Here is a 23,840-nt window from a genome sequence, read left to right as displayed (position 1 = left end):
ATTCCTCTTCATCCCCAGTGTCCAGGCGCCCCAGATAGAGAGAGAAGCAAGCAGACTCCTGATATTTGGTCCAACTCTCGAGCATATGACAGAAAAAAAAAAAAAAAGATATTTCTAGCTCTGCCAAGTGCCAGTTGGGACACACGTAGATGTGAGAAAACACACACACGTACAAACACAAACATTGCCTTGCTCCTTCACAATGACAGACCAGAGCATGTGAAATGACTCAATTAAAAAAAAACAAACGAGGCAACACAGGCAAGAGCATTGCTACTACTGGACAGGGACACATGTTGGTGAATTCACTGCACTCAGAAATTCCCTTCCCCTCCCTGTCTGATTGATGACCACTATTATAAAATTAAAGCTGTTCCACACTCTAGGGGCATGGGAAGGACAAACAGAGGCATTTTAGATGGGATAACAACAGATCCTGTGGTTGGAGGTAGAGAGGAGTGTTTGGGCCATCAATTATTTGCTTGATTTCTCTGATGGAAATGACGCAGAGTTGTGAGCTGCTAATTAGGTTCAGTGAACTGGCTCCATCCCTTGAAATAATAACTGGGTCTCAGCAGTCTTATATCAATTGTGAGTTTAATGGTGGGAAAATATAGAAACTGTCCCAGCCCCCTAGAACAGTAAATGCCGATAGAAAAGGTGAAAAGAGGGAAAGAGAGAATTTATCCACGGCGTACAGTAAAAAGAGAGTGTTGAGATCACATCTGGTAAAACAAGAAAAGTGTTAAACCAGAGATTAGCCAACCAAAATTAATGCACCAAGTTAGGTTTGACTGACAAAATGAAATTATATGAAACTGGGAAGGACTGTGAACACGTGGGAGGACAGGAGTGCAGTTCAGAAAGATCTTGACAGACTTGCATTAGATCCAATTGTGGTTTTTTATCTGCATCACCCACACAATGCGGCCTGTCATTAGACATGTACATAGCAGGAAGCACAATTGTAGGGTTGCACATTAGATTCAGTCACTCCTTATTGCCCTGCAATGGCAAGCAGCAGGGTCCCACAGATAGAAGCCCCCTTTGCTGAATGGGCTTCCAGCTGTGGGGGCCACATCGAGCCAGGTCTGAGAGCCCCTCAACTGAAGGAGCAACTATACACTTGTGTGGATTACATCAAACACATTGGTCGTGGGTCCATTTCCTTAATCAATTTCATCCTCAGGTAGCCTTTTTCTCAAAGCAAATCAGCTCCCCTGACACCTAGTGGCAAAGTACTTCTAGAACCTGTAAGTGTCTACTTATGGCAATCAGCTTTGGAGAACTGGTTGTATTTCCTCCTTATGGGTCATGTTTACATATGAGTTTAACTACAGAGTTGGCTAATTAGTCACAGAGTAAAGCATTACCATCTACATGTGGGATAGTACAGTCTCCAGTTATCTCATACCAGGTTAATTTACTGCAGTTAAATGTACATTTAGATGCTGACCAGAGGCATAAATTGCACGTAGTCAGCCCAACCAGCAGACTCCTGCCTACTACCTAGCCACATGGCTCTGCACCTTCAGCACCCACATACCCCAGCCAGCCCTGCTGCCACCTGGAGCCCGGGGCTGACACCTGTATCCTCAGTCAGCCTGGGCCTACTGGCCCCAGCTCAAATTGCTGCTGTGCCAGGTGCATGTGTGAACACTGCACCTGGGAGTAGCTTACCCCACCTCAAACTGCTCCAGAATTTATTGCACATGCAGATGCACACACTGGACATGTCTACCTGATATGTTTACTACCCGATATAGGCTTATAATAACAGGAAATACTAATAACAGGAGACAACTATAGTTCCAACAGTAGTATATGTAACCCAGGCGGTACTACAACAGGTACCCCCTCTCCAGTTGAAGGGATCAAAACAGGTGAACAAGTGCTGTGGGAGGGGAAGGACTCTCCTCCCCCTATAGAGCAGAGCCAGACCACCAAAAGGGACTTAACCATATACCTTTTAATGAGAGAACAGTACTGGGAACATAACCAGTATAAACCAGGGGGTATAGGGGACACAACAATGCCCCAAGGGGGCAGGATTCAACAAAGGTTAGACGCTTACAATCATAGACATTCATTTAGTTTACAAAACACAGGGTTAACAAAATATAAAACACAAAACAGCAGAACAAACAATACTGGTTGGTGAAATATAAAAGGCACAAAATATAAGATGTCAAACAAGGAATACAGGGCCTAGGTACCTGTAGGGGGAGAACACAATGACCCCTTTTCCACTGCAACAAGAATTTCTCCCTGTTACTTCATTTATCCTAAGTCACAACAGCTGGGACTTGAACTCATATTACCCACATGGCAGGCAGAAACTCTGCCATACAGCCACCAGTACTGGTACAGTGCTAAGCACCTAGGGATGTTGGCCTTCCCGGAGCCCCAGTTTCATGTCAAGCTACCTGGCCTCTTATTGGAGGAGCTTGAAGCTGGGACCCTCCCAGGTCACTGCTCAAATCCTTGCTGGAGCTGGGGAGCCTCTCCTGCTGGCCGCAGCCTCTCACAGGGGATCCTGGAGCCCAGCGGGGAGTCTCTCCTGCAGGCTACATGCTGAACTGCTGAGGGTCCAGCTCCTTCTGGGGCAACTGCTCCCACCCCACTGGCCCAGCTCTTTGAAGCTCCTTCCTTGTGGTTCCCCACTGGTCTCCCCTGAGTCAGCTGCACTGCCCCTTTTATCCCCCTCCAGGTGACCCAAGGGGCCAATCAGGGGACATGGATGGTGAGTCTCTGGGGCCTGATTGGTTAGGAAAGGGAATCCCAAGCCCTGCAATAATCTTTTACCCTTTCAAAACCCCTGGCCTAAGTGACTGCCAGCTAGCCCATCACATATATTAATAAGAATTTATAGTAATAGTAATATTAATGCTGATTTATTAATGGTCAATAATGATTGTAACGATTGTAATGACTCCTTATCACAGTATTTCAAAGCAGGTAGATCTGCCTTATCACCCTGCACACACCACACACATCCTGGGCCTCCACCATATATATATAGTCAATGTATGATATAGACTTATGTTATATAGTCTTATAATTACAGTTCGATTCTTATAATTACAGTTTGACTCCTTACGATGAGAAAGCAGATACTGAGCGTAAGGCAGGTGATTATGTGCCCTCCCTGCCTCTTTCCCCCAGTGGGGAGGGTGAAGGAAATGCTCACTTCCTAATTCAAGCTCTTCCCTAGGTCCCTCTAGTCCCATTGAGAACAGATATATACCCTTCTGCTTTACATTCTACCTTTACTGAACTTGTATTACTTCCTCCTCCTGGTTGCTGGCCACAGGTACTACTGAAGCTTCTCTTCTGTGTACTACTCGAATTGTGGAGGCTTTCTTCTCAGGCTTTAGCCTGAGCATCAGCTCGAGTATGGTAAGAGTTGCACAAATTCTGCAGATCCATTTCATATTATTCTAGTCCTCCTGGTTGCTGGCCCTATTTGCTACTCAGCGTATTATGGAATTATAATTAGAGGACTGCTGCTGGCCACAAATCCAGATGCTTTCTTCTTGAATGCTGGCCAAGATCTCCAGCAAATTCCCTCCCAGGGTGCAGGGTAGTAGGTCCAGGCTGGTGGTCTCTTCACCCCACTTGCCCACCTCTGCACCTCTCTGTCACACCCTTGTAACTTATGAATCATTGCTGGCCACAAAGCAAGCTGTGCTCCTGAATGACACTTCATATAGTCTTCTCACTCTCCTCCTGGTTACTGGCCATGTCCCAGCAAATTTGGACTAGGGTACTGTACATGCCTTTTGACTGGGGGAAAGCTTCTTGCTGGGGAAAACCCTCCCTGTCTTTAATATATAGTCTTCTCACCCTCCTCCTGGCTAGCCACTGCAGTGGCAGAAGCTAAGGCTTCTTCACTGTCTTTGACCCGAGCATCAGCTCAATTTGCATAACTTTTGCAGGTCCACTTCATGTACTCTTTTCACCGTCCACCTGGTTACTGCTCATGTCCTGCATCAGTAGGAGCTGGACAAGTTGTGCAAGTGCATTTCATTCATTGCTGTAGAGGGCTTGGGTTGCGGGTGGTGCCTTCTACTAAGGAAACTTGAGTTTCTCTTCTGAATTGCGGAGGCCTTCTGCTTGGTTGCTGGCCAAGACCTCCATGGTCCAAGTAGTAGTCCAGGATTTACAACAATGCAAGTTTCAGAAGACTAGTGCTACTTCTGTTCTATTTTTGTTTCTGTTGCACACACATCAGTATCTGGGCACATAGAGATTGGTATTTCAAGTAGAAAATATCATTTTCTTTTAAAATCTGCCTCCCTCTTCTCATATTGGGATATTAGAGCTCATCAACTCTGTCTTTTAAAGAGCAAAACAGCTATATACATGTAAGAGTCATTAGTGAGGAAAGTAGAGTATAATAAGACATGCCATGCTTTTTCCTGTGATCCTGAAGAATAGTTTAAATGTAGGATAATATCCACTTTCCTCTCTGGCTCCATGAGTGGTGGATAGCTGAAATCAATGAACTCTGCAGTATGGGTCAGGTACTCAGATGTTTGTGTCAGCTGATTTGGGAATGTGTCAAGCACTGTATCTAGAAGGCAAATGCTTCTTTCAGTGAGTGAATCCTTATAAAAGCAGTAGGTCTATTTTTCAAAATTCCCCTCCTTATCTCCCTGTAGTCCTTAATTACCCACTGAAGTTTGGTATGGAATTAGGACAGAGAAACCCCTATGATTTAGGAGACCTGCCAATTTCTTCATGCCAGTTATCCTTATTTTTGACCTGCATTCACATTTTCTCCTTCCAATAAAAGATTATAGTTTTAACTAATCCATTCAGACATTTAATTTCAGGAAAACTTGGCTTTTGCGAAGATTGAATTTTGTATTGGCCGTTAAATTGAAACCCATTGGAAAAGTGACTGAGACGCTGTAAGCCATTTTTAGCAAGCACATATTTTCAACTCTGTGCAACTGATGAGGTTCATGCAAAGTCTTCAACTGAGATCAAAAGTCAAACTTTAAACTTTAGCTGGAGAATGAAAAAAATCAATAAGAATTATTGTACAGTAATCATGCTTTAAAATCAAACCACTTATTTAAACATTTAATCAATGATTTAGGGGTCAAGGTTAAGGCACTCATTTAAAAAAAATCCAGTGGGAAATTTATTTCAACAAATCATCTTCAAATTTTTAACCCTGGCATTTAAAATAAAACGGAGTAATTCTTTTCTAAATACTACTAAATACAAATACTCACTAAATACAAGGCTGAAATGAAATCAAGTGACCTTACCTTTCCATATACAAAAATTTTTGTTCTGTAGGTATTTGGCATGCACCTGGAAGCCCTTCAGGAAATTGTTGAACTGCGAAATCATTAGGCACTCTGTTAAGACTTCTTGGACAATAGCAGAAGCACCACATGCAGGAGTAATCAAGTGAGTATTCAGTGCAGGTGGACTTTGAAATAAAAGGGGTTCTTCCTCTGAAGAGGAATACAGGAAATTATAAAACTCTTTCTTTTCTAAATTAATCTTCGATACAGTCCTTTTTAAGGGTCATGATATATTTTAAATGTCTGGACACTCGGGATCAAAGATGGTTGGGAAGCTCAACAACTGCTGAGATTGTTGGGAAGCTCAACAATAGCTCTCAACTGTGGCTTAATTACCCTGATTAAATCCAGGGAAGATAGTAATCCAATCATTATTAAGGGTGTATTAATGACTTCCTCAAGCTTAATCAGGGTATTTAAACCGTGGTTTTGGGCCATCCCCAAGCAGCAGCTCACTGAAAAAAAATTAAAAATAAACAAACTTACCAGCAAGTAGAGAAAAGCCCTGCGGTCTTGGAGCTTGGGGGAGGGGGGGCAGGGCAAAGTAGGGGTTAGAGTTATGCAAATAACAGAATGAGGAGGGAGGGCAGCGGAGTGATTTCCAAAGGACAGGAGAGATGAAATGCAGGCAGGGTTATGCAAATGATGGAATGAGAGGTGGGGAAAGGAGTGGGAGGGTGGGATTGGAGATGGGGTTATGCAAATGAAGGACTGGGGTTATGGAATGGAGGCGTGGTTATGCCAAATGACAGGGAACGGAATGGAGGGGGTGGGAGTGGGGGGAAGCTCTGCTTCCTTCCTCCCCCGCCTCCATTCCTGGACTGAGTCTATGTCAGGGGCTCAGCTTCCCATTTGCTCCCTCTCAACTTCCTCTCTCCCCCACTTCCCTCCACTTGTGCTTCCAGCCCTTTTCTTTTCTTGCAGGTTTCTTTTTGGTTTTTTTCCTGCTCAGTGATTTTACACTTTTTCACTAGGCGCATGCTTTTTCATGCAGACGACCTGAAATGCAGTTTCAACAAAAATTGCCAAATCACCATTTCAGTAGATCCTTAAGAATAAGCCTTCCAGCCTTCTGCTCAAACCATAACATACAAAATCTTTTGTAGTTAATCATGTCCATTTAATTGGATTTGTATGTTGTTGTAATCATGATGGTCCAGGAAATACGAGTGAAGGAAGGGCTTCGGAGGTTTTGTGAAGGGTTCTTTGGGAAAGATATCTTTTATTGGACAAACTGTTGGGAAGAGATGTTAGACAAGCCTTTGGGCAACAAGGGCTCTTCCTAAGGTCTCCTCCAATGCATTAAATGTTCTCATAGTAACTACATGGGTGACATAGTTTATGGGAAGGCATTTTTAGTGCATTAAATGAGGAAGGGTACTGTATGCCCAAAGACTTGTCTAATATCTCTCCCACCTATACAGTTGATCCAGTGAAAGATATCACCAAAAACAAAACAAAACAAACAAAAAAACCCTCTCGTTTCTCACATGTGCCATGAGATAATGATGATCCTCCTGTTCAACATCTTCATTAATGATGTGGACATTGGAGTCAGGAGTGGACTGGCCAAGTTCGCCGATGACACCAAACTTTGGGGCAAAGCATCCACGCCAGAAGATAGGCGGGTGATCCAGGCTGACCTGGACAAGCTCAGCAAATGGGCAGACAAGAACCTGATGGTGTTTAACACTGAAAAATGCAAGGTTCTCCACCTTGGGAGGAAAAACCTGCAGCATCCTTATAGGCTCGGCAGTGTTACGTTGGATAGCACTACAGAAGAAAGAGACTTGGGGGTCATCATTGACCACAAGATGAACATGAGCCTCCAATGCGACGCTGTGGCTAGTAAAGCGACCAAAACGCTGGCTTGCATCCATAGATGCTTCTCGAGCAAATCCCGGGACGTCATTCTCCCCTTGTACTCGGCCTTGGTGAGGCTGCAGCTGGAGTACTGCATCCAGTTTTGGGCTCCACAATTCAAAAAAGATGTGGAGAAGCTTGAGAGCGTCCAGAGGAGAGCCACGCGCATGATCAGAGGTCAGGAAAACAGATCTTACGATGATAGGCTGAGAGCCATGGGACTCTTTAGCCTGGAAAAGCGCAGGCTCAGGGGTGATCTGATGGCCACCTATAAGTTTATCAGGGGTGACCACCAGGATCTGGGGGAACGTTTGTTCACCAGAGCACCCCAAGGGATGACTAGGTCGAATGGTCACAAACTCCTGCAAGACCGTTTCAGGCTGGACATAAGGAAGAATTTCTTTACTGTCCGAGCCCCCAAGGTCTGGAACAGTCTGCCAGCGGAGGTGGTTCAAGCACCTACATTGAACACCTTCAAGAGTAAATTGGATGCTTATCTTGCTGGGATCCTATGACCCCAGCTGACTTCCTGCCCTTTGGGCAGGGGTCTGGACTCGATGATCTTCCGAGGTCTCTTTCAGCCCTAATGGCTATGAAATCTATGAAATCTATAAAATCCTCAGCCAGAGGTAAGCAGGCTCGTGGTGGGAAGGGGTTAACTCCTCGCTCCCTGGGAGGAGGCGGCTGCGTGCAGCCAGGTTGGGTCAAGCCCCCGCCCAGACCCCTACTTGGTCCAGCCCCCCAGGGAGCCACGCGAACAGGCTGCGTAAACAGGCGCTCGAGTTAGCACGGAGTTCGCGCAGGACAGGGCGTGGGAGGGCACGAGACCCTGCCTGCGACCCCCCCAGAGTAGTCAGCCCCAGCCATAGCCAGCCTACCAGAGGCATGACACAGATGGGCATGCGCCGCACCCTGAGGGTCCCCTTGGGCTCTGCGGCCCCCCCCATCGGACACCTCAGAGACGGCCGCCCAGACAGAGCCCATGGTTCCAGGCTCCATGCAGATGGAGCTCCTGGCTCTTGGTTGCGGGGGCTGCCTGTCCCTTTTTCAGGCTCTGGGGCCCAGGAGCATAGCCACCTCCCCTTGTGGGGTCTGCTCCCTACTGAGGTCTCTGGCACGCCAGCTGGAGGAGCTCCAGGCCACAGTCCAGAGACTGCGTGCCATCAGGGACTGCGAGCAGGAGATAGACTCCTACTGCCAGGCCCTTCTCCCCCGGGAGCCGCAGGGTAGAGCACCATCTCCCTCCAGGACAGAGGAGGACTCTGGGACCTCCCACTCTGCCCAGTCAGGGGCATGGACCAAGGTGGTCAACGGCCCTAAGGCCCGCCGCACCAAGGCCCCTCCCTCGCCGGAGCTTAGCAACAGGTTCACACCTCTTGCAGCCCAGCAGAGACTGCTCAGTTGCCAGCTCCCGCAGGCAACCCAGACTCAACCACAGCTACTGCCCCCGCTCTTCCCAAGTCAAAGCGAAAGGTGTTTGTTGTGGGAGACTCCATCCTGCAGGGCACTGAGGGGGCAACCTGCTGCCCCGACCCCTTAGCCTGGGAAGTCTGCTGCTTCCCGGGGGCCCGCATCTGAGACATTGTGGAGAGGATCCCACATCTCCTCCGGCCCACAGACCACTACCCCATGCTCCTTATTCATGTGGGCACCAATGACACAGCTCGGAGCACCCCCAGCCAGGTCATGAGGTCCTACAGGGATTTGGGAGCACGGCTTAAGGGTCTGGGAGCTCAGGTAGTGTTTTTTTCGATCCTCCCAGTCTCGGGCTATGGTCTGAGGAGGGAGAGGAGGATCCACGCAGTGAACCAAAGACTGAGGCACTGGTGTCATCGGGAAGGCTTTGGCTTCCATGACCACAGCCCGCTCTTTGGCGAGAGAGGCAGCGAGCTGCTGGGAAGAGATGGCCTCCACCTCTCTGCCCTGGGGAGGAGGCTTTTCTCAGCCAGGCTGGATGACCTTTTCCACCGGGCTTTAAACTAAGCCCACTGGGGGATGGGGGGACTACTGCCACTGCTGGCCTGCTGAGCGACCCTTGCAAAGCCAGCAGACCAAGGCACTTAAGGGAGCCCACACCGGCACAATCTGTGGGCAAGGTAAGAGCCCCCAAGGGCACACTTGCCTGCCTATACACTAATGCCAGGAGCCTGGGTAACAAGCAGGAGGAGCTTGTCCTCCTGCTCAGTGCAAAGAATTATGACGTCATTGGGATAACGGAGACCTGGTGGGACTCCACCCATGACTGGACCACGGGTATAGAGGGCTACACCCTGTACAGGAGGGATCGTGTTGACAAAAGGGGCGGGGGTGTAGCTCTCTATGTGAAGGAAAGCTACATGTCCCTGCAAGCTGATGTTGGTGACCGGCATGGACAGCTAGACCCTCTGGGTAAAAAGTCATGAGGAATACAGCACAGGGGACACAACGGTGGGAGTCTACTACAGACCTCCCACTCAAAGTCCTGAGCTTGACCTGGAGTTCGCCCGGGAACTGACTGAGGCCGCTTGCTCCAGGACCTTGGTTGTCATGGGTGACTTCAATTACCCAGACATCTTGTGGGAAGATCACTCAGCAAAATCCGAGCGGTCACAAAGCTTTCTCTCATGCGTGGATGACCTCTACCTGACTCAAGAAGTCTATGGGCCAACAAGAGGCAAAGCGCTGCTCGACCTGGTACTGGCTACGGGGGACGACCTAATCGGCAACCTAGTGATCGATGGGAAGCTGGGTGACAGCGACCACGAGCTGATCACCTTCACCATCTGCCATAAAGCTGGCAAGTCAGTCAGCAACACAGAAGTCCTTGACTTCAGAAATGCCAACTTTAACAAGCTCAAGAGGCTTGTCGGTCAGGCCCTCAGGGACCATGACCCCAGGGAGATGGAAGTTCAAGAAGAGTGGTTGCTTCTCAATGCACAAGCTAAATTTATTCCAACATAGAGGAAAGGCAGCAAGAAGGCACAGCAGCCCTCCTGGATCTCCAGAGACCTAGCGGACCTCCTGCGGCTAAAAAGAAAAGCCTACAAAGGATGGAGGATGGGATTCACCTCCAAGGTGGATTATTCTGCGCTGGTCCGGTCCTGCACGTAGCAAACCAGGAAAGCCAAGGCTGCAACTGAACCCCAACTAGCTTCAAGCATCAAAGACAACAAAAAGTCCTTTTTCAGATATGTGCGGAGCCGGAGGAAAAGCAAGGGCAATGTTGGACCCCTGCTAAACCAGATGGGGCAACTGACAACTGACGCCCAGGAAAAAGCCAACCTATTAAATAGGTACTTTGCGTCAGTCTTTCATCAGTCCCATGGGACGTCCATGCCTGCGATGGGACAGGGAGATCCGGGTGATGGGGATCCCCTACCCTCCATAAATGCTGACCTCATGAAGGAACACCTTGAGAAGCTGGATACCTTCAAGTCAGCTGGCCCTGACAACCTGCACCCCAGGGTACTCAAGGAGCTGGCGAGCGTCATAGCCCAGCCCCTGGCACGGATCTTTGAAAACTCCTGGCGCTCTGGTGTAGTGCCCGAAGACTGGAAGAAGGCCAATGTGGTGCTGATCTTCAAGAAAGGGAGGAGAGTGGATCCGGCTAACTACAGGCCCATTAGCCTGACTTCTATCCTGGGGAAGAGCTTAGAAAAGTTTATTAAAGAGGCCATCCTTGAAGGACTGGCCCAGGCTAACATTCTAAGGGATAGCCAGCACGGGTTTGTTGTGCGTAGCTCTTGTTTGACCAATCTCATTTCCTTCTATGACCAGGTGACCTATCACCTGGACAAGGGAGAAGAGATTGATGTCATATATCTTGAATTCAAAAAAGCTTTTGATCTGGTATCCCATGATCACTTCTTGGCCAAACTGCCCAGTTGTGGCCTTGGCTCCACCACGATCCGCTGGCTGGGAAACTGGCTCCGTGGTCGGACCCAGAGGGTTGTAATTGATGGCAGTCACTCATCGTGGTGTCCTGTGACCAGTGGGGTCCCTCAAGGCTCTGTCCTGGGACCCATACTGTTCAACATCTTCATTAATGATGTGGACATTGAAGTCAGGAGTGGACTGGCCAAGTTCTCCGATGACACCAAACTTTGGGGCAAAGTATCCACGCCAGAAGATAGGCGGGTGATCCAGGCTGACCTGGACAAGCTCAGCAAATGGGCAGACGAGAACCTGATGGTGTTTAACACCGAAAAATGCAAGGTTCTCCACTTTGGGAGGAGAAACCTGCAGCTTCCTTATAGGCTCGGCAGTGTTACGTTGGATAGCACTACAGAAGAAAGAGACTTGGGGGTCATCATTGACCACAAGATGAACATGAGCCTGCAATGCGATGCTGCGGCTAATAAAGCGACCAAAACGCTGGCTTGCATCCATAGATGCTTCTCGAGCAAATCCCGGGACGTCATTCTCCCCTTGTACTCGGCCTTGGTGAGGCCGCAGCTGGAGTACTGCGTCCAGTTTTGGGCTCCACAATTCAAAAAGGATGTGGAGAAGCTTGAGAGAGTCCAGAGGAGAGCCATGCGCATGATCAGAGGTCAGGAAAACAGATCTTACGATGATAGGCTGAGAGCCATGGGACTCTTTAGCCTGGAAAAGCGCAGGCTCAGGGGTGATCTGATGGCCACCTATAAGTTTATCAGGGGTGACCACCAGGATCTGGGGGAACGTTTGTTCACCAGAGCACCCCAAGGGATGACTAGGTCGAACGGTCACAAACTCCTGCAAAACTGTTTCAGGCTGGACATAAGGAAGAATTTCTTTACTGTCCGAGCCCCCAAGGTCTGGAACAGTCTGCCAGCGGAGGTGGTTCAAGCACCTACATTGAACACCTTCAAGAGTAAATTGGATGCTTATCTTGCTGGGATCCTATGACCCCAGCTGACTTCCTGCCCTTTGGGCAGGGGGCTGGACTCGATGATCTCCCAAGGTCCTTTCCAGCCCTAATGTCTATGAAATCTATGAAATCCTGAGGAATGAATTCGCATTTTACTCCCTTGGGTGGTGCTCTCAGCCTGCTCATCAGGGTTGGGAACTAAGGCTTCCGCTATGGATAGTTTTAACCTCCCGGCTGAGTCCATTATTGTTACTGGCAAAATAAACCCTGTCTTCCTTGTCCTGCTCTACAGTGACTAAGGGTAGAATCAGAGGTCTCCTTTTGTTGCATTTGTGCTGCCATAAAAAATTTGATGGTGGCACAAAGTGACAGTAAATAGATGTCCGTGCCTTTTGTTATGCCACATTGTGCCTGTGACAAAAGGTAATTATAAATTGTGCTGCTTTATTGTGGTGGACATCTATTTGCTTCATGGCAGGGCAGGTACTTTCTGGGTTTAAGGGGCCTGGTTCTGAGCATCTTACCCTTCCCTCTCCCTCCCCCAACATCCAAAGAGCCTGTCACCTTATCATAGAAGGAAATCAAGTTGGTCAGGCATGACTTGCTATTGGTGAATCCCTGCTGGCTGAATTTCTGGGCAGGATTGGGCCCCTCAAGGGTCACCTATTTGGCTTTCCCAACTTCCATAAATGCACCCCTGGCAATATCCAAGACACATCTCTGAAAGCAGGGAAATTTGAGGTTTCCAAATTCAAGACATGCACCTCGGAGATTGCTGAGGGCATGTCTGTAGGTGGGCAATGTGTCACCCATTGTCCAACAAAATCAATGGGTGGGACAATGGTCAATGTGTCTCCAATTAAGAGGATCAGTTTTGCGAGGACAGCGATCTATTTAATTTGGCAGCATCTATTTCTACCCTGTCAGTACTCTCAAGCACTCTGTCTTGGAAGAGCCTGAGAATGATGTCAGGGTGCAAACTCAGGACTGGGCTAAACTGTATGGCTGTGTGAAGCTTTGATCCCTGATTTGATTTGATGGAGATTTGACCACATTCGGTGAATTTCCAAATCAGAATCGAATCAGGAGACTCTTTAATCTCTCCAAATCAAATCAGAAGCCTCTGAATCAATTTGGAGAGATTTGGAAAGATTCGATGATTTGGACACAGACACAGCTTTAAATGTTTCTTCTGTATAACTCTAGGTACTGGGTGGCTCATCCATGCTGAGATGCTGGGGCAGATACAGCATCTCACAGGAGCATGGGGGGCTCCCCAGCAAATTTGGTAGCATACCAGGAAGTGGACCAGAAGCACTTCCAGTTCACTTCGGGGTCTGCTGGGGAGTGCACAGAGGGGCTCCCCACACCCCCCAGACTCAGTGACTGGTGCCTCCTGGGTCTGAGGGGGCACCTGGGGTCCCCCCATGGCTGATTGCAGAGCCAGGAGGGTGTGGGGGGAGGGCCCTGCGTGCTCCCTGGCAGACATGGAAGTACTTCTGGTCCACTTCTGGGTTCGCCACTGAGCACGTGGGACGTTCCATCTGCCCCAGCATTGCAGTGTTCACAAGCCACACCTAGTACCTGGAGGTATGTATTAAAAACATATAAAGCTGTGTCTATGGCCGAATTTTCAGATTTGACTTTGGCTGAATTGAATTGGGGACAGTGATCCGAATCAACAAATCAAATCACTGTTCCCGATTCAGGCCAAATCCAAATCCAAATCAAATGTGGCCTGTTTCACACACCCCTACTAAACTGTGTATTTGGCCTAATTGCTGACAGAACAAGAATGTGGGGGAGGAAGAGGTCCTGTTTGCTCACCTACAGGAGGGAGACAGTAGTGTTGTGCAAAATTTTGCCAGGTGTTTCATTTTGAAGCTGTTTCAAGTTCAAAACAGTGAAAATGAAATGAAAGAAAAGCCTTTGAAACAAAACAAGGGCAAGTTTCGAAGCCGGGCTTACTTGGCTTCAGCACCAGTCCTAGCTGGCACCAGCAGCCTCCTGTCATCTGGAGCGCAGATCTGGGGGCCTATGCCTCCCATGAGGAGGTCTGGTACAGCTCCACAGCCCTCCCAGGAGTGTGGGCCCCTGGATCTGCATGCAGGATGACAGCATGCTGTCACTGCTGGCTGGGGCCAGCGGCAGCACCAATCTTTCCAGTGCTCAACATGGGCTGTGCCCAGTGCCAGTCCCAGCCGGCAGCAGAAGCCTCCTGTCATCTGGCGTGCAGATCAGGGGCCCGCACCCCTGGGAGGGCTGCAGGGCTGGGTCAGACTCCTCCCAGGGATGCAGACCCTAATTTGCATGCTGGATGACAGGAGGCTGCTGCTACCACCTGGGACCAGTGCTAGGTGCAGCCCATGCCCAGCGCTGGGAAGACTGGTGCTGCTGCTGGCCCTAGGCAGTAGCAGCAACCTCCTGTCATCCAGTGTGCAGATCAGGGGCCTGCATACCCAGAAGGAGTCTGGCACAGCCCTGCAGCCCTCCCAGAGGTGCGGGCCCCTGTATCTGTGGGCTGGATAATAGGAGGCTACCGCTGCTGACAAGTGACATGAGTTTCACTTGTCAAGAACTTGAGGTGCAGTTTCCCAGAAACCTCTGCACCTATATGATTGAAACTTGGCAGGCTTCGTGCCCTCAGAAGGGGCTACAATCCCTGCAAGTTTCATCTTAATCAGGCAAGAAATGAGAATGCTTTAGGCATTTTCATGATTCCCCATTATAGCCTATGAACAAAACATCAAAACAGGGTCGAAGCAGCAAAACAGTTTCAATGAAACAAAACAGAACAGTGCTTTCAAAATGAATCAGAATTTGAAATGAAACACTGTCCTGGTGAAATGGCAAAATGGAAGTCAAAACAAAATGGTGTTGTTTCGCACAGCCCTAAGAGGCAGTATAAATATAATGTAAGAAGGAAGTAACTTAATGATGTGCTTCACACTGTGTAAGAAACAAATGCAGGGATATTTCCTGCCCTTAGAAGCAGATTCTAGAGTTACTCTATTCCTACAGCTGTGCTCCCTGGATGGCTAGGTAAAAGTTTCCCTAAATGGGTTAGGGCAGTCAGGCAGGATAGTACCTCGTGAATAGACTTCAGTGATACGTCAGCCTTCCTGCTTCGAGTCTTTACCAGAGCCTAAAAATGAAGATACTGTACATAAGGGGTTTCCAGACTTTTTCTTATTGCATACCCAGTTTCAGATTTACCAGCTGCCTGCACACTCTTACTGGCATACATTTTCTATGTTAACCCTTTAAAGACCAATTATTATAATGAAAATTAAATCCACCATTATGCAATTTCTCCTGCATACTCCCCAGAGATGTCTTGCATACCCCAGGAGTACATGTACCACAGTTTGGGAACCTTTGCTCTACAAAAAAAAAGAAGAGGTTGGGGAGAGAAAAATAACCCTAATGAATAAAAAAATGTATTTCAGAAGGTTTCAAGGAGGTTTATGGCATTCTTAATCTGTATGAGGGTGTTTATCTATAAGCTGAGAAATCTTGATTGTAAATTTAACTACAGTTTGAATGCCACTGTTACCTTTGAACTCTGACAAGCCAAGATTATTTTTGATGTTGAGGATCATATAGATGGGTAGAGGATCCTGACCCTGATTCAGTGCCAGTTGCTGTTCTGACAGTTTATGGTCATTTTTCTGTGTGCAGAGAAAATAGTTGTGAAGAAAAATAGTTAACTGACTACAAACCAGATCAGGGGCTTCTCAATGCACCTGGATTGCAAATATCAGAATACTACAGTGAAAGAAACATCTACATTTCAGTCTCACTTGTCTACACTTGCAACTCATTGTTGGGCCAAGCAACCTTTTTTTTCCCTACTATAGGAGGAGTCAGCAACCTACAATCTATGGACCTGCAAAGAGATTGGATCCCACCTGCAATGGTCTGATTTGGCCCATGTGAGGTCCCCTGAACTTGGGGGGAGGGTGGGGGAGGTGTAGCAGCAGCTTATGGGAATTGTGTCCCAGTAGCCCTGGTTCCTTCATTGGCCTCACTTTTTCCTATGTGGAAGATGTTGCTGCTGTGTGGGGAGGCGTTAGTGCAGCCAGAAGTGGGGGGTTAGCAAAGGCCCCCCTTTAATATGCTGGGAGGACATCATAGAACTGGGGCCTGAACAATCAACTGGCTAACATAAAGCATATCATCACTTGCTTACAGCATGCTTCTAGATATAGGGTACAGCTTATGAATTCACTCTGTATATAGCATCCTATTGTATACTTTGGACAAACTTCTCTTAAAAACTCATTCTGTGGATCTTTCTGCTGGTGTTAAGTGAACACCAATCCTGGGGGTTTGTTTTTCAACTATTTTTATATCAAGTTCAGTGGCTATTAAATAGTGGTGTGCGAAACGGGCCCTATTCAATTCAGATTCAGATTCGGCCCAAATCAGGCATAGTGATTTGATTCATTGATTTGGATCACTGCCCCCAATTCAATTCGGCTGAATCCAAATCTGAAGATTCAATGCTGATTCAGAGAATCAGTGATTCAACCATAGACACAGCTTTAAATGTTTTTTCTACGTACCCCGAGGTACCAGACATACCTCATGAGTGCTGCGATACTGGGGCGGATGAATCATCACACAGGAGTGCGGGGCAGGGACACCTCTGCACCTATCTCCCTGAAGCTTGGCAGGCATCATGGCTTCAGAAGGGGCGACCATTTCTGCTTGTTTAATTTGAATCAGGCAAGAAATGATGAAGTTATAGGCAGTTTCATGCTTCCCCATTATAGCCTATAGACGATACAGCATTGAAACAGCAAAGCAGTTTCGACAAAACAAAACGGAACAGTGGTTTCAAAATGAAACTAAACTCAAAATGAAATTGCCCTGTCAAAACAAAATAGTGCTGTTTCACACAGCCCTAGTTTCCAAGTGGTCTGTTGTGGGTCCAGTGTTGTTTAACATCTTCATTAATGTTTTGCATAATAGGAGTGAGTGTACACTAAGCAAATTTGTGGATGACACCAAGTTGGGTGGAGTTGGGACACTTTTGAGGGTAGTGATAGGATCAAAATGACCTGTAGAGACTGGAAAAATGATCCACAATCAACCAGATGAAATTGAACAAGGTCAAGTGTAAAGTCCTGTGTTTGGGACAAAATAAATGCATGCCCAAATACAGACTTGGGAATGAGTGCTTAGGCTGCAGCGTTGCAGGAAAGAACCAGGGGGTTCCAGTAGACCATAAGCTGAAAAATGATTAGAGGCCTGAGAATCATTACTTATAAAGAAAGGATGAAATAACTAGGATTATTTAGTCTGAAGAAGACAAGACTTAGTCTTCAAATACCTGAAGGGTGATTATAGAGACGATGGAGATAGACTCTTCTCTGGAGACATAGGGGACAGGACTAGGAGCAAGGGCCTCACAGTTGCAGCAGAGGAAATGTAGGTTGGAGATTAGGAGGAACTTTCTGACTCTGAGAGTGGTCAAATATTGGAACTGGCTACCTAGAGAAATGGAAATTTTCAAGAGCAGGTTAGACAGATACTTGGCTGGGGTGTTTTAGTCCGGGATGATTCTTCCATGAGAAAGGAGCTGGACAAAGAAAGAAGCCCTAATTCCCTATTATCCTATGATCCTAAATTAAGTAAAATGTTGAATCTCTGTCCCATGGGAAATGTTGACATTTTAACATTTGCCTTGACACCAAATCAGAAAAGTTGAAATTTGCAAACTTTAGGGGGAACAGAAATCCAGGAAAATTAAACTGAGAAATCTTAAAGTATTTGTTTAGACTTTTTATCAAAATATTTCAAAGCAAAATAATAGCATTTTACTTTGGTTATTGAACTAACTCAAAATACTGTTCAAGGCTCCTCAACATTAAACTGCATTTCTCCCCATAGCAGCACACTGCCTCATGTTATAGTTCAGGATCCTGATGCCTTCATTCTCCCTGAAGGAATAGGGGACCTATCCCAGACTACACATTCTCTCATGAATCCAAAAGACAAGCAAAACTTATGATGCACCACACAGCCAAACACAAAGAAACTCCACTTTGCATCAAGGAAGTGTGCAACTCTCCAGGCAGTTCAGCTCACAGAGAGAAGGTAGCCCAAACAAAATTTCTGTAGGACAATATGCTGATAGGAAAATTCATTTTAAAGTTTTTTTTCAACTAATTCAAAAGGAAATATGCATGATCATATAAAATATTCTAATTTGCGTTGAAATCAATTGGAATAAAATATTTCACTTCAATTTTCTTGATGGAAATTTAAAACTTTTGGCAAAAATTAAACTTTTCCATGGAGAAGCTTTATTATTGATTGGAAAATCATTCCAATTGAAAAGTTCTAAGCAGCGCTGCTCATTATGCATAAGGGCTGTCCTAACTGTGCCTTTAAGACACAGGAATGAAAATACTCAGTGTCAGATTAAAAGAAAAATATTTATCTGATCAATATGGCTGCTTGCAGATGCTAAAAAAAAAATAAAAGTGGCACTTTACTTACAGATTCATAGATTGTAAGGGGCTGGAAGGGACCTTGCAAGATCATCAAGTCCAGCCCCACTGCACTAGACAGGAAAGGCAACTCAGGTCAGGTGACCCCAGCAAGGTAACCATCCAGTCTCCTCTCAAAGTTTTCCAGGGTAGGTGACTGCACCACTTCTGGAGGGAGTTTATTCCATGGTCTGGATACCCTAACTGTAAAGAAGTTTTTCCTAATGTTATGCCTGAAACAGTCTTCCAAGAGTTTGTGACCATTACTCCTGGTTTTCCCCAAGGGTGCCCTGCTGAACAGTTGTTCACCGAGCCCTTGATATATTCCCCTGATATAGTGGTAAGCTGCTACCTAGTCCCCTCTCAGGCTTCTTTTTTTTAGGCTGAAGAGACCCAAATCCCTCAGCCTTTCTTTGTATGGCTTTGCCTTGCAAGTCTATGATCATATGGGTGGCTCTTCTCTAGACTCCCTCAAACTTTTCTACATCCTTGTTGAAGCGCAGCACCTAGAACTGGATGCGGTACTCAAGCTGTAGACTCACCAATGCTGAGTAAAGTGAAAGGATCGCTTCCTTGATTTTGCTAGAGATGCATCAGTTGATGCATGCCAGAGTATTGTTAGCCCTGCTGGCTAAGGCATTGCACTGATGGCTCATGTTCATACTATGGACTATTATTACCCCTAGGTCCCTTCAGTTGTGGTGCTAGTCGGTTTGGCACCACTGATCCTGTAGGTATGTTGGGGATTGGAGCACTTTACACTAGGAGCCAGTGGTGCTGGCTCCTAGCCTGGGGTTTTTTAAGAAGAGGCTTGATGCCTACCTGCGTGAAGTCATTTGAGCCCAGTTTTTCTCTTGCCCAGGCAGGGGGTGGGACTTGAAGATCTACAAGGTCCCTTCCAACCCTACTTCTGTGATGCTATGATTCTATGATCTGCTCAAGTCCCTTCCGACCCTACCCACTATGAAACTATGAAAACCCAGCATTTCAATTTAGGACCCACATTTCATCTACACACCCCCTAAGACACTATATTTTGCCAGATTTGTAGCCTAACCAGCTGAGTACTCAATTAGGAGATGAGGAACAGCCAATACTATAACAAGTCAAAGACCTGCATGAGTAAATGCAGTAAATGCACATACGTTTCTGTGGCCAATGTTACCAATAACCTCTGGATTCGTTGTGGGTGGCCTTCACTATAACTAACGTACCCTGCACTATAAGTAACAGAGTAGAAAAAAGAAAGGAGGAAAGAAAGATTTATAAATACAAGCACATAGTTTATCTCACTTGTGTTTTGTGAGATTGTGTTATTCGTGAGAATTCAGAGAGTCACCAGGAAGTGATGAAAATATGACTAAGTTTCATAGTTTTGGCTTGATTCATTACAATCAAGAATTGGAAAGCTGTTCTGGCATTAGTGAGGAAACAGTTCTAATGGTGGAAGCAGATGATTAAATACCCCAAGGGCTAGAAGGGCCATGGTCACCACTCCCCCAAGAAGGTATAGAAGGTTATGGTGGATGGTAACTCCCTTCTGGGAGGGACAGGGACATCCATCTGCCAACCTAACTAGACATTCAAAAGATCTGCTCTCTATGAGCAACCCCAATCTGAGATTCACAGTCAAGTGATTGAGGGTCATACTCTCCAACTACTATGTCATTAAGTTAAACCAGTGATTCTCAGCCAGGGTACTGGGGCATCTTGGGGTGCCACCAGATCCTTTGAAGGGTGTCCTAAGTTATCAGGAGATATGTGTGATGTGAAGATATAAGCAGATAAGCTAAGCAGATGAACTCAGGCTTATCCCTGCCTGAACAATCCTCCAACCCCACTGCCTAGGCCCTGTGCAAGGAGGTAAACACTGTAATATATAAATTCATTTTTGAAATGGAGGACCGCTCAATTCACAAAAGTTTTAGACGTATGCCTCAAGTACAAAAAGGCTGAGAACCACTAGGTTAAATACTAGGAAAACTGCCTAACTGTAAGTACAGTTAACCCCTAGTATGCGTTACCTGAGGAGGATGTGGAATCTCCGTAATTAGACATTTTCAAGAGCATCTTAGAAAATATTCAGGAATAATTTAAACATAGTTTACCCTGCCTTAGGAGAGAGGGTTGGACTAGAGGGCCTCTGGGGCACCTTATTTTCAATGACTTATTTTCAAACAACACCAGCACCACCAGAAGGTAACCAGCTATACAACTAAACCAAAGTCAAAAGCAATCACAGCAGTTTAACAACAGTATGGGGATACATTTCCAACTCATTCCATTTATATTGTGTAGTTGTCTATTTTAACCAGAACACTATCCCAGATACCTCATGGTCCTGTAGATCCTCCTCTAAACTGATAGCCTTTTTCAGAGCAGCAACAACAAGCCATTTCCGTTTCTGTAGGAAATTTCTCTCTTCTGCACAGAGATCAAACCCCAAGCATACATCTAAGCCTTTTGACCTTCAACATTGACAAAACCAAACAACATGACAATAATTGTTAATTTCAAGATGTACATAGATAACCAACTCCATTAACAGACAAGCCATTCCCACATAGACACATTGATAAAAGATTTAGTTTAGGTGAGATGCTGTAAGAGAACAAAAAAATTAATGTATCATGCAAATACTAAATCTTTTCATTAGTTTATGTTGATTTTTTCAAAGTGTCTGAAGTAAGGCCCCTGGCAGATGCTATTATGGCACAACTTGGAACAGAGGACTTTTATGCCCCATTCCAAATACTTCACCTTCTGCTATGACATGTGCATGGCAGGAGGTGCAATGTTTTGGATAAGGCATAAAATTCCTCCAATACCAATTATGCTGTGCTACCCTCAGCCTAACCCTGCAGATTAGGCAGGGAGCAGCTCTGTCCCAGCCCCAAGACTGCCCCAGCCCCCAGCAACTTCCAGACTTAAGACTGTCCAGACCAGGTTTGACAATCAGCTGACTGTTGGGACCAGCCCTTGGGCAACCTAGTATACGAGTGGTTTTTGGAAGTCCTAGGGCACTGGGACCCCAGGATCAGGAAGCGTGTCTTCCACCGCAGGGCCCTGATGACCCATGGCATCTAAAAGCCTGTGGGTTCAACAAGGTATTTTAAAGACTGTCAGGCTCACAGTAGAAAGATTGCCAGGATGGGGGTTTCCAAAGTCCCAGTGGCTGGAGCCCCTCAGCTCTCACCAAGAAGTGGCAGCCAATTTTCAGCACTGGGACAAGGGCTAGCAATTAGCTGATTGTCAGCAACAGCATTGGGGTCCTACATTTTTGATTTCGGAGCCATACATGAGAAACACAAAGACATTCCATATTTTAAGGAATATCTTTGTGACTGGTTTGCCACTTTACGGCACCAGGAGTCAGCTGAATGGGTAACACTGTTGCTATTTATGGTGTAATTAATTCATTAATCACACCATAATTGTAACATGTGCCGGTGGCCTAAAATTCATACTAATTCATATACAGTTAATAATATTTTAAACTTAGTTCCTGTTTAGCTGGATTTTATGTCAGAATATTCTGTTTTGGTCAATTTTATGGCTTTCCCATGGTTGGGAAAACAGGCACAAATTAAGTGTTGATCTACAGATTTGTGGATTTTGAAGCCAGAAGGGACCATTTTGATCATCTAGTCTGACCTTTAGCCTAACACAGGCCATAGAAGTTCAACCACTAACTCCTGCATCAAAAACCATCATTTATGGTTGACCTGAATCATATCTTTTAGAAAGACTTCCAGTAAGTCATGGTGAACCTTGAAGACATCCAGTGTCAAGTCATGATGAGCCTTTTGGTAAACTGTCCCAGTGCCTAATTACTTTCTCTCTTGCTTAGGTACATTCCTTCTATGAACAGATGAGGAGAGGAAAGAGCTCACATGAAACCAAGAGGACTTCTTATCAGTCTTTTGTCTTGACATTGATGGTTCTGCCCTGAAAAGTCAAGAATATAAATATAAGGACTGACTATATGTAAAAATTTGCCTTCAGTCTTGAGGTGCATCTACTCCTGGATCATCATTACAGTCACAAAGTCATAAGTACATAATCTAAAAGATTTATGTAGCTTTCACAACACTACTTTAGTTTATTCACAATAGAATGTTCTAGCTTAGAGGTTTCAAATGCACCAGCCTATGGTCTCCCTTACCTAGTCATGTAGGCTAGGGACACAAATTACACGTAAACCAATATACATAATTGGAAACCAGTTCATATCTGTTAAACAACAGAAGTACAGTGCACATAAACTGCTTTCAAAATGTCCAAAACCAGTTTAAGATACATTTGGATGGATGTAGTATCAGACTTAATTGATTTAGATTAAATCAGTTTATTGAACTTCTGTCCCAGATCCCCTCCAGATTCAGGATAGCTCACAGTCCCCCAAGCATCCTAGGATGCTTTTGCCTCCTCTGCAAACCCCTCTTCTCAAGGTGGGTGGGTTAGCCTTGTCCCAAGCTGTTTGCTCCAGACAAGCAGGGAAGCATGCTCTGGAGCCCCCCCGCTTCTGACCTGGGCCGCTGCAGGCATGTGTCTGCATTTCCAGAATCAAAAGTGAATGTTTGTTTGCTTGCATATTGGTTCAATCTATGCAGCTTAGACTAACCTGTGAAGATTGAATCCATTCAGTCTCAGGCTTTTTGACTATCTGTACTTAGCCTTGGTGCATCAGACCTCAGGAAAGTTAAAGGGCTGAGAGGGGGGAATCAGTCACAAAACCCTGACATGCCAATATTAGCTCACATTTCAGTACCTCAGAACCACACATGATCTAATGATTTTTTTAAGTGAACTGAACAATGGTTGCTAAACAATGGATCATTTCCATCTTTTTGTTGTATATCTTAAATCACTGAGACATTGCAGTTGACTTCCAGAAATGCCTGAAATCATGCACACCTTTATTCCTGAATGTAAAATGTTTACAGGAACTTGAATATGCATATATCAGTCTGTGAACCAGGTACTCAAATCCACAGTCAGGCCTATGCAAAAGTATTTACAGCACTGAAACGTCACTGCAGAGTTGATGTAAAACTCCACAGCATTGTTCATTAATCATTCAAAGCCAAGGAATCTGACAAAATCTGCTTCATTCAGCGCCAGAGTCCTAACTGAGAATGTAAGCCTCTGCACAAAACCAAGTGCCTGCTTTGTACTATTAAAGCTACAGCTCCCCAGATCTTCTTTTCCCAACCAAACATAGCAATAATTGTTCATGGTAGCAGCAATCCCTCAATACAAAAATGACAGTATAGCAATAAGAGCAATTAGCAAGCATTGCAGAATTTGAAATGCACTTAAACA

This window comes from Crocodylus siamensis, chromosome 2 (genome assembly GCF_052110815.1).
Source record: "Crocodylus siamensis isolate JL-2025a chromosome 2, ASM5211081v1, whole genome shotgun sequence".
NCBI classification, from domain to species: domain Eukaryota; kingdom Metazoa; phylum Chordata; order Crocodylia; family Crocodylidae; genus Crocodylus; species Crocodylus siamensis.
Note: the sequence above shows the minus strand (reverse complement) of the source record.